Genomic DNA, 8,394 nt, shown 5'->3' with positions numbered 1-8,394 from the left:
CTAGTATTCTAGAAGCAGAATTCAGAGGTTATAGAATGTCTGACATCGTAATACCTATGGTGAGAGCCTTTCTTCCTCTTGTACTATATGGGAGGGGGGAGGTCTAGAAAGATGGCTGCAGGCCAGGTGGTAGTGGCACACACCTTTAATCCCAGCACTCGGGAGGCAGAGGCAGGCAGATCTCTGTGAGTTCTAGGCCAGCCTGATCTACAGAGTTAGTTCCAGGACAGGCTCCAAAGCTACAGATTAAACCCTGTCTTAAACCTCCCCCAAAACAGAGCAAACCAAATAAAAATTTAAAAAAAAAAGATAGAGAACTGGGGGCAGCAACACAGTTTAAAAGCAAGCATTATATTTTTATACATTTTTTTCAATGCTTTATCAGGTCAGAGAACAGCTGGTATTTGTCCCAGTCTATTGTGAAATGTTCAGGTCTCTGCTATATAGAATGAGTGATTATGGTACCTGATGAGAGATGTCATTCTGTATATGTTTCTCATGCTGGTTAATGAATAAAGCACTGTTGGCCAATAGGAAAGAAAGATAGGAGGGACTAGGAGACTGGCAGGAAAGAGGAAGTAGGGAGGAGGAGTCAACATGGAGAGTCTGGAGAGAACAGAGCCGCCATTCCTCCGCTCTCGGTAATACATAGAAATGGGTTAATACTTAAGACAGAGCTAGCCGATAAGAAACAAGTAACTGGCCAACAGCATAATATCAAATACAGAGTCTCTGTGCATTATTTGGGGCTGGCGCGGTGGCGGGACAAGACCAGGCGGCGGGAGGAAAAACCTTACTTCTTACAAGCACCATTGTACCATTGGCATCTTTATGTAGCTCAGCTCCAGCTTTTTGTTTATTTGTTTGTTTTACTGTTTGGTTGGTTGGTTGTCTGGGTGGATGGTTGGTTGTTTTAGACAGGGTTTCTCTGTATAGTCCTGGCTGTCCTGGAATTCACTGTATAGACCAGGCTGGCCTTGAACTCAGAGATCTTCCTGCCTTCTGCCTCTAGAATAAACAAGCACTTTCTAAAGATGGTCTTCATTTCTTTCTTTTATTTTGCATATGTCATATTTAATCTGGCCTATTGTCAACAGATACTTAGGTATATGCCATCTTGGTTTCACTGTATTTTAAAAAATTATGAAACAGAAATTGGTAAAAAAAAAAAAAAAAAAGAAAGAAAGAAAAAGAAAAAAGAAAAAAAGAAAGAAAGAAAGAAAGAAAGAAAAAAGAATGTGTTTATTTACAGTCTGGCCAAAACAGATGGAGTAAGAAGCCTCATTTCCTCCCCAACATGACTATGGCTGTCTTATAATTTCTAGAAAATCATGGAGCAAATGGTAGAAATATGTAAATGCAAGTGTGGCACATGTTACACAGTCCTTGCATCAGTGAGAAAGAGAATGTAGGCTTGTTTGTTCTAAATTGCTATTGCAGAGACAGTTTTTTTTTTAATTTGTCCCAGTTAAGATAGGGGTCTTAATGACTCTTCTTTTTAAAAAAAAGAAAAGGGTTGGTTTCATGGGATATATGATTCTCACCGAGTCCTGTAATGGCAGAATTCTTTGTACTTATGTCCGTTCCTTTGACTGGTATGTAAAATGGAAGTTTCAGTGTCTTTTCTATGGAGATCAGCTTCAGCTGCTCCAACTATTTCATTCCTGTTAAGAACAATAATTTTTCAAGTTTTAAAATACTTATGACAAGCCAGGTGTTGGTGGTGCAGGTCTTTAATCCCAGCACTCGGGAGGCAGAGGCAGGTAGATCTCTGTGAGTTCCGGGCCAGCCTGGTCTACGTACCTAGTTCCAGGACAGGCTCCAAAGCAATACAGTGAAACCCAGTCTCAAAAAAACAAAATACTTAAAAACAAAACACTTATGACAGTGTGATAGCCAAAGAAATAGGCATAAGTATCTTTCTTTAGAATCTTTCCTCTCCCCACTAGTACTTCAACATAGGATCATGTTTACAATATTAAGACAAATTCTCCTCCCATGTGAGCCTGTGAAAGCAAACAATTATGTGTAGGAGAGGCATCAAGGAGACATTCTCACTCCAAGGAGCAAAATAAGATTGGCAGGTCCCTGGGGAATCCAATAGAAAGCAGGACAGACAGTATTAAATCATCAGGCTTGAAAGTAATCTTCTTTGATTCCATACTTTCCTTTTGAACACACGGGAATGAAATTAGATTCCCAAACTTCCAGAAGGCTTTACTCCCACAGGTTTTCTAGGAAGAGCCTATGTCATGTCTCACAGATTGGAAGATATGTCTGTAATTGTTTTGGCACAATGAGGCTCTGAATTTCTGGTTTCTTGGAGTTGGCCTTATTTCCATGGTCCCAGTAGTCCTTTATGTGGTCTTTATGTAGTGGCCCTGATCTAGGGTTTCCTCTTAAATTGTCCTTATGGAATAGTTCTATGGTGTATTAGCACTCCTTTAGCATTCTTTACCTGACTCCTAATGGGTCTCTGAGAGACATTCTTAGAAATCTACATGGAAGTAGCAGTACTTTCGTAGCTAATGCAGCCTGTGTGTCTTTAGAGTTAAAACTATGTGGATGCTGTCAAGGTCTATGAACTATGCTATACCCTCTGGAGTAGTAGCTTAAGCTACACTTGGGCCTGTTATAACCACAGGTAGATTAGCCAATGTGGTTAAATAGAGACATGAAGTAGTATCATTTGTGTACAGGTGGACTACTGATTTATTTATTTATTTATTTATTTATTTATTTATTTATTTTAGTTAATGTTGTATCCAGCTACTTTACTAAAGGCGTTCCCGTTAGAGTTTTGGGAGTCAATTATGTATACCATCATATCATCTGCGAATAGTGATAGTTTGACTTCTTACTTTCCAATTTGTATCCCCTTGACCTCCTTTAGTTGTCTTATTGCTCTAGCTAGAACTTCCAATACTATATTGAATAGGTATGGAAAGAGTGGACAGCCTTGTCCTGTCCCTGATTTTAGTGGAATTGTTTTGAGTTTCTTCCTATTTAATTTGGTGTTGGCTGTTGGCTTGCTGTATATTGTATTATGTTTAGGTATGTCCCTTTTATCTTTGATATCTCCAAGACTTTTGTCATGAAGAGGTGTTGAATTCTGTCAAAGGCTTTCTTCAGCGTCGGAGGAGATGATCATGTGGTTTTTGTCTTTCAGTTTATGTAGTGGATTACATTGGCAGATATTTGTATGTTGAACCATACCTGCATCTCTGGAATAGAGCCTATTTGATCATGGTGGATGATTCTATTGATGTGTTATTGGGTTCAGTTTGCCAGTATTTTATTGAGTATTTTTGTGTCAATGTTCATAATGGATATTGGTCTGTAAGTCTCTTTCTTAATGTGTTGAATCTTTGTGTGGTTTTGGTATCAGGATGACTGTGGCCTCATTAAATGAATTTGACAATGTTCCTTCTGTTTTTTATTTTGTGGAATAATTCTTTGAAAGTCTGGTTGAATTCTGCAGTAAAAACATCTGGCCCTGTGGGGGTTTTTGTTTGTTTGTTTGTTTGCTTTTTTGTTTTAAATTTGGGAGATTTTGATGACTGCTTCTATTTCCATAGGGATCATAGGTCTATTTAAATTGTTCATCTAATCTTGATTTAACTTTGTAAAGTGGCATCTATCAAAAATTATCCATTTCTTTTAGATTTTCCAATTTTGTGGAATACAAGTTTTTGAAGTATGACCTGATGATTCTCAGTGTTTGTTGTTATGCCCTCCCCTTTTCATTTCTGATTTTGTTAATTTGGATATTTTATCTGTGTCTTTTTCTTAGTTTATAAAAGGGGTTTTTAATCTTGTTGGTTTTCTCAAAAAACCAACTCTGTTTCATTGATTCTTTGTATTATTCTCTTTGTTTCCATTTTATTGATTTCATCCCTCCATTTGATTATTTCTGGCTTTCTACTCCTCTTGGATACATTTGCTTCTTTTTGTTCTAGAGCTTTTAGGTGTGGTGTTAAGTTGCTAGTATGGGTTCTCTGCAATTTCTTTTTGAAGACAATTAATGCTATGAAGCTTCCTTTTAGCACTGCTTTCATTGTGTTCCATGAATTTGGATATGTTGTGCATTCATATTTTTTTCTTTTTTCTTTTTTTGCTCCAAAGGTGTATCCTAGCTTTATTTTTAAAGAGCCTGTGCCGTAGAATCAATATAAAAACACAAAAATCAATAAATAAATAAATAAATAAATAAATAAATAAAAACACAAAAAGTTCCATCAGTTTAATAACAACAAAAACAAACAAACAAAAATAGACAACTGAGGGCAAGGGAAGTGGCCCATAGGCAGAGGCACCAGAATCCCTGTTCATGGCACCAGGCCTGGCTGCTGGGTCCCCAGTATTCCTGTTGCTACAAGGTTAGGGTGCAGCGATTTTCCTGTGGGAGCCATGGTCATCTGGGTCAGGACCCTACTTCTTCTGGGGTGTGCTCAGCTTCTGCGTGCCCCGGATCTTGTTCAGCAGGCCAGAGATGAAGGCCTCAGTGGGTTTGTAACAGTGAGCTAACAGTTCCTTGAATCTAGCAGCCCAGATATCATCACTTTCCATGTCCAAGAGTTCATCCACATCTATCTCCAGCTCTGGGATCTCTTCTTCCTGGAAGTCGTAGAGACGAGTGAGCTGTTGTAAGATCCACTCCTCCAGGATGAGGTGCTTCCGTAGCTCCTTATGGTCATACTTGATGGTGACCTTCCCTTGCTGTCTCACAGGGCCATCATCATCCCAGTCCCCCCTAACCCTACCCCCACCCCCCGCTGCCTTCACCTGGGGGCCCCAGGGGGACTCTGGAAGTAGATGCGGGATCCTATGCTCCCACTGCCCGGTCCAGGACCAGGGCAGCCACGCAGCTCCCCCTGCAGGGCCACTGTACACCAAGAAGGCTGCTGCCACGCCCCTTCCTGGATGCCTGGCCTGTTGGCTCCAGGTTAGCTCCCGGACTCTGCTCCGCCCGCCCGGCTCCACAGCGAGGGCCGTGGTGGGGGCACCTGGGGGCAGCTGCAGCATGGGAAGGGCCTACGGTGCATTCATTTTCATTGAATTCTATGAAGTCCTTAATTTCTTTATTTCTTCCTTGACACACAGCCATTCAGTTGGGAGCTGTTCAGTTGCCATGAATTTGTAGGCTTTCTGTTGTTGAAATCCAGCTGTAATTTGTGGTGGTCTGATAGGATACAGGGGATTATTTCAGTTTCCTAGTATCTGTTGAGACTTGCTTTGTTATCAAATACATGGTCAATATTGGAGAATGTTCTTTGAAGTGCTGAGAAGAAAGTGTATTCTTTTGTGTTTTGGTGAAATGCCCTGTAGATATCTGTTAGGTCCATTTGGTTCATAATGTCTGTTAGCTCCATTTTTTCTCTATTTAGTTTTTGTCTGGATGATCTGCCCGTTGGTTAGAGTGAGGTACTGATGTCTTCCACTATCAGTATGTGAGGATTGGTGTGTAATTTAAGCTTTAGTAGTGCTTCATTTGCATGTGGGTGTCTGTCCCTGTGTTTGGGGCACAAATGTCAAGTTTTCCCTTTGATGAGTATAGAGTGTCCTTCCCTGTTGCTTTAGGTTAATTTTGGTTTGAAGTCTATGTTGTTAGATGTTAGAATGGCTATATCAGCTTGTTTCTTGGAGCCATTTGCTTGGAAAATCTTTTTCCAAGTCTTTACTCTGAGGTCATGTCTTTCTTTGATGTTGATGTGCGTTTCTTGTATGCAGCAGGAGGGTGGCTCTTATTTTCATATCCATTCTGTTAGCCTTTGTCTTTTTATTGAAATATTGAATCCATTGATATTGAGAGATATCAATGATCAATGATTGTTAATTCCTTTTATTTTGTTGTTGTTGGTGGTTGTGGTAGTGTTCATCTCTCTCTCTCTCTCTCTGTGTGTGTGTGTGTGTGTGTGTGTGTGTGTGTGTCCCCTTTTGGAAGTTATGCTGATGTGAAATTATTTATTGCCTCTGTTTTCATGGGTATAGATAACTTCCTTGGCTTGAACTTTACCCTCTAATACCTTCTGGATTTGCAGATGGATATTGTTTAACTTTGTCATGAACATCCTGTTTTCTCCATCTATGGTGACTGAAAGTTTTGCTGGGTATAGTAGTCTGGGCTGGCATCTGTGGTCTCTTAGAGTCTGCAAGATATCTGTTGAGGCCCTTTTGGCTTTTAGAACTCTACTGAGAAGTTGAATGCAATTCTAATAGGTCTACGTTTATATGTTACTTGGCCCTTGCATCTTTTAGTATTCTTTTTTTGTCCTGTATGTTTAGTATTTTGATTATTATATGGCCAGGGATCTTTCTTTCCTTGTCTAATCTATTAGGTATTCTGTAAGCTTCTTGTGCTTTTATAAACATATATTTCCTTAGGTTAGGAAATTTTTCTTTTATGTTTTGTTAAAAATATTTTCTGTGGAGCCTAAGAGGTGGTGCAGCTAGGAATCTACGCGCTCCCGCCTTCTGCTGCCTCTAACATTAGCGGGAACCTAATAGGTTGGCAGGAGTTGTGCAGGCTCGTGGTGGCGGTGGCGATGGCGTCCCGTCGGGCACGTGGACAGTGCTGGCAAGACCAGGCAAGGCCTCAGGCTGGTGACCATGCTGTGTGCCTCGGGTCACAGAAAGGAGCTGCTGCGTTTCCCCAAAAGATCAACAGAAATCGGCAAGCTCCTGAGTTCCTACTTAGAAAAGAAAACAGAACTAGAGGACCACTCCGTGCACTTGCTCTTCTCCATAAACCACTAGGAACAAGTGCCATTGATTAAGGCGAAGTTGAACCAGGGTGTGGTCCTTGTTTTTGATAGATATGCCTTCTGGAATTGTCTTCCCTAGCACCAAGGAGATTTTTCCTTGTATTGGTGCAAACAGCCAGACATGGGCCTTCCCAAACCTGACCTGACTGTGTTCCTTCAGTCATAATTGCTGGACGCTGCCACACTGGGAGAGGGGAGAGTTTGATCTCAAGCACTGAGACTAGGACTTTCCAGGAGCAGGTTCTGCTGTGTTTCCAGCAGCTCATGAAGGATAATAACCTGAATTGGAAGGTGGTTGATGCTTCCAAAAGCATTGAGGTTGTCCATGAAGAAATCCGGGCCCTCTCTGAGGACGCCATCCACAGTGCTGCACAGAGTCCACTGAAGGAGCTATGGAAATAAACTCAGCTTCAGCGCTTTTACTGTAGATACCTTTCTCGGGTCCTTAGGATTCGTCTGAATTCTTTATTGCCAAGATAGGCACATGGAATGGGGAGTTACAGGAGTTCAGTAGCCAGGCATTGATCGATGAGAAGCTGAGAAACTTTCTTTCCACTTACTCTGTACGGTTCAGAGGATGATTTATGATATCCAAACTTTCAGTTCCAAATGAGTGAGTTTGTTAAGCATATAGGAAGCAAAAGTAAAAGAATAAGTAGCAAAGAACATATAGCATGCAACATATCATTAAATAAAGCTCAAGCACTTAATACATCCAGCAGAAATCAACAGTGGAAACTGCACTAAAGTAATCATCTGGTGTTCTTCACTGAAATCCCCAGGAAGAACAGGACAATCTCTCCAAGGATGACCTTCTGGCTTCTTTTTCCCCACCACTGGCATGTTATTATTATGGAATGGATAAGCAATAGTAATCTTTGTTGACAAAGATTTTTCTCCCAAGCTGTTTAAAGATTGAATTTTTAATACCCTTAATACACTTAGCTGTTCTAATACACTTAGAGTCAACCTGTCCCACAACAGAGTGTTTTGGAGAATCTGAAATGCTGGGAATGTCTATTCCACTTCCAGAGCATGACAATTTATCAGTATGGTTTACATCACATCATTCTTTGACTTGCTGGGGTTCCTAGGGACAACTGTGACATGAGTGGTTGTTTGTAAGCATCCAGGAATAGAGTTATCTCAGACATTGGTAGAAACTTTTTGAGTGATGTAGTAGTCTGTAGTAAAAACTATAAACAGAGGCTTTGAGGTTCTGGATAGTACAGAATTGGGATATCTGGTGTTCATAATGCCATATGAGCCTTTAGGTTTTCAAATATGAATCTGTCCTTAGAGTGTGGTGGTTTGAATGAGAATGATCCCTATAAGCTCATATGTTGGAATGCTTGGTCCCCAGTTAGTAGAACTGTTTGGGAAGGATTGGGTATTGTTTGTTTTTTAAGTCTTTGACTCTTTTGCTCTTTAACTCTTTGGGGGCCCACCACCCAGCTCCCAAATAAACACACAGAGGCTTATTCTTTCTTATAAATGTCCAGCCTTAGCAGGGTAGTGGTGGTATATGCCTTTAATCTCAGCACTCAGGAGGCACAGGCAAGTGGATCTCAATGAGTTCAAGGCCAGCCTGGTCTACAAAGCTACACAGAGAAACCCTATCTCGAATAAA

At 40.7% G+C, this 8,394-nt stretch overlaps 2 pseudogenes; one reads left to right on the top strand and one right to left on the bottom strand.

Moving 5' to 3' along the window:
• Window positions 1–4,366: 4,366 nt before the first annotated feature.
• On the bottom strand, window positions 4,367–5,025 carry LOC127218537 (protein phosphatase 1 regulatory subunit 14B-like; annotated as a pseudogene).
• A 665-nt stretch (window positions 5,026–5,690) lies between these two features.
• On the top strand, window positions 5,691–7,166 carry LOC127218534 (thymidylate kinase-like; annotated as a pseudogene).
• Window positions 7,167–8,394: the final 1,228 nt, after the last annotated feature.

Source organism: Phodopus roborovskii, unplaced genomic scaffold (genome assembly GCF_943737965.1).
Source record: "Phodopus roborovskii unplaced genomic scaffold, PHOROB, whole genome shotgun sequence".
Taxonomy (NCBI): domain Eukaryota; kingdom Metazoa; phylum Chordata; class Mammalia; order Rodentia; family Cricetidae; genus Phodopus; species Phodopus roborovskii.
The sequence above is the reverse complement of the archived record's forward strand: the minus strand, read 5'-3'. Positions and strand labels throughout refer to the sequence as shown.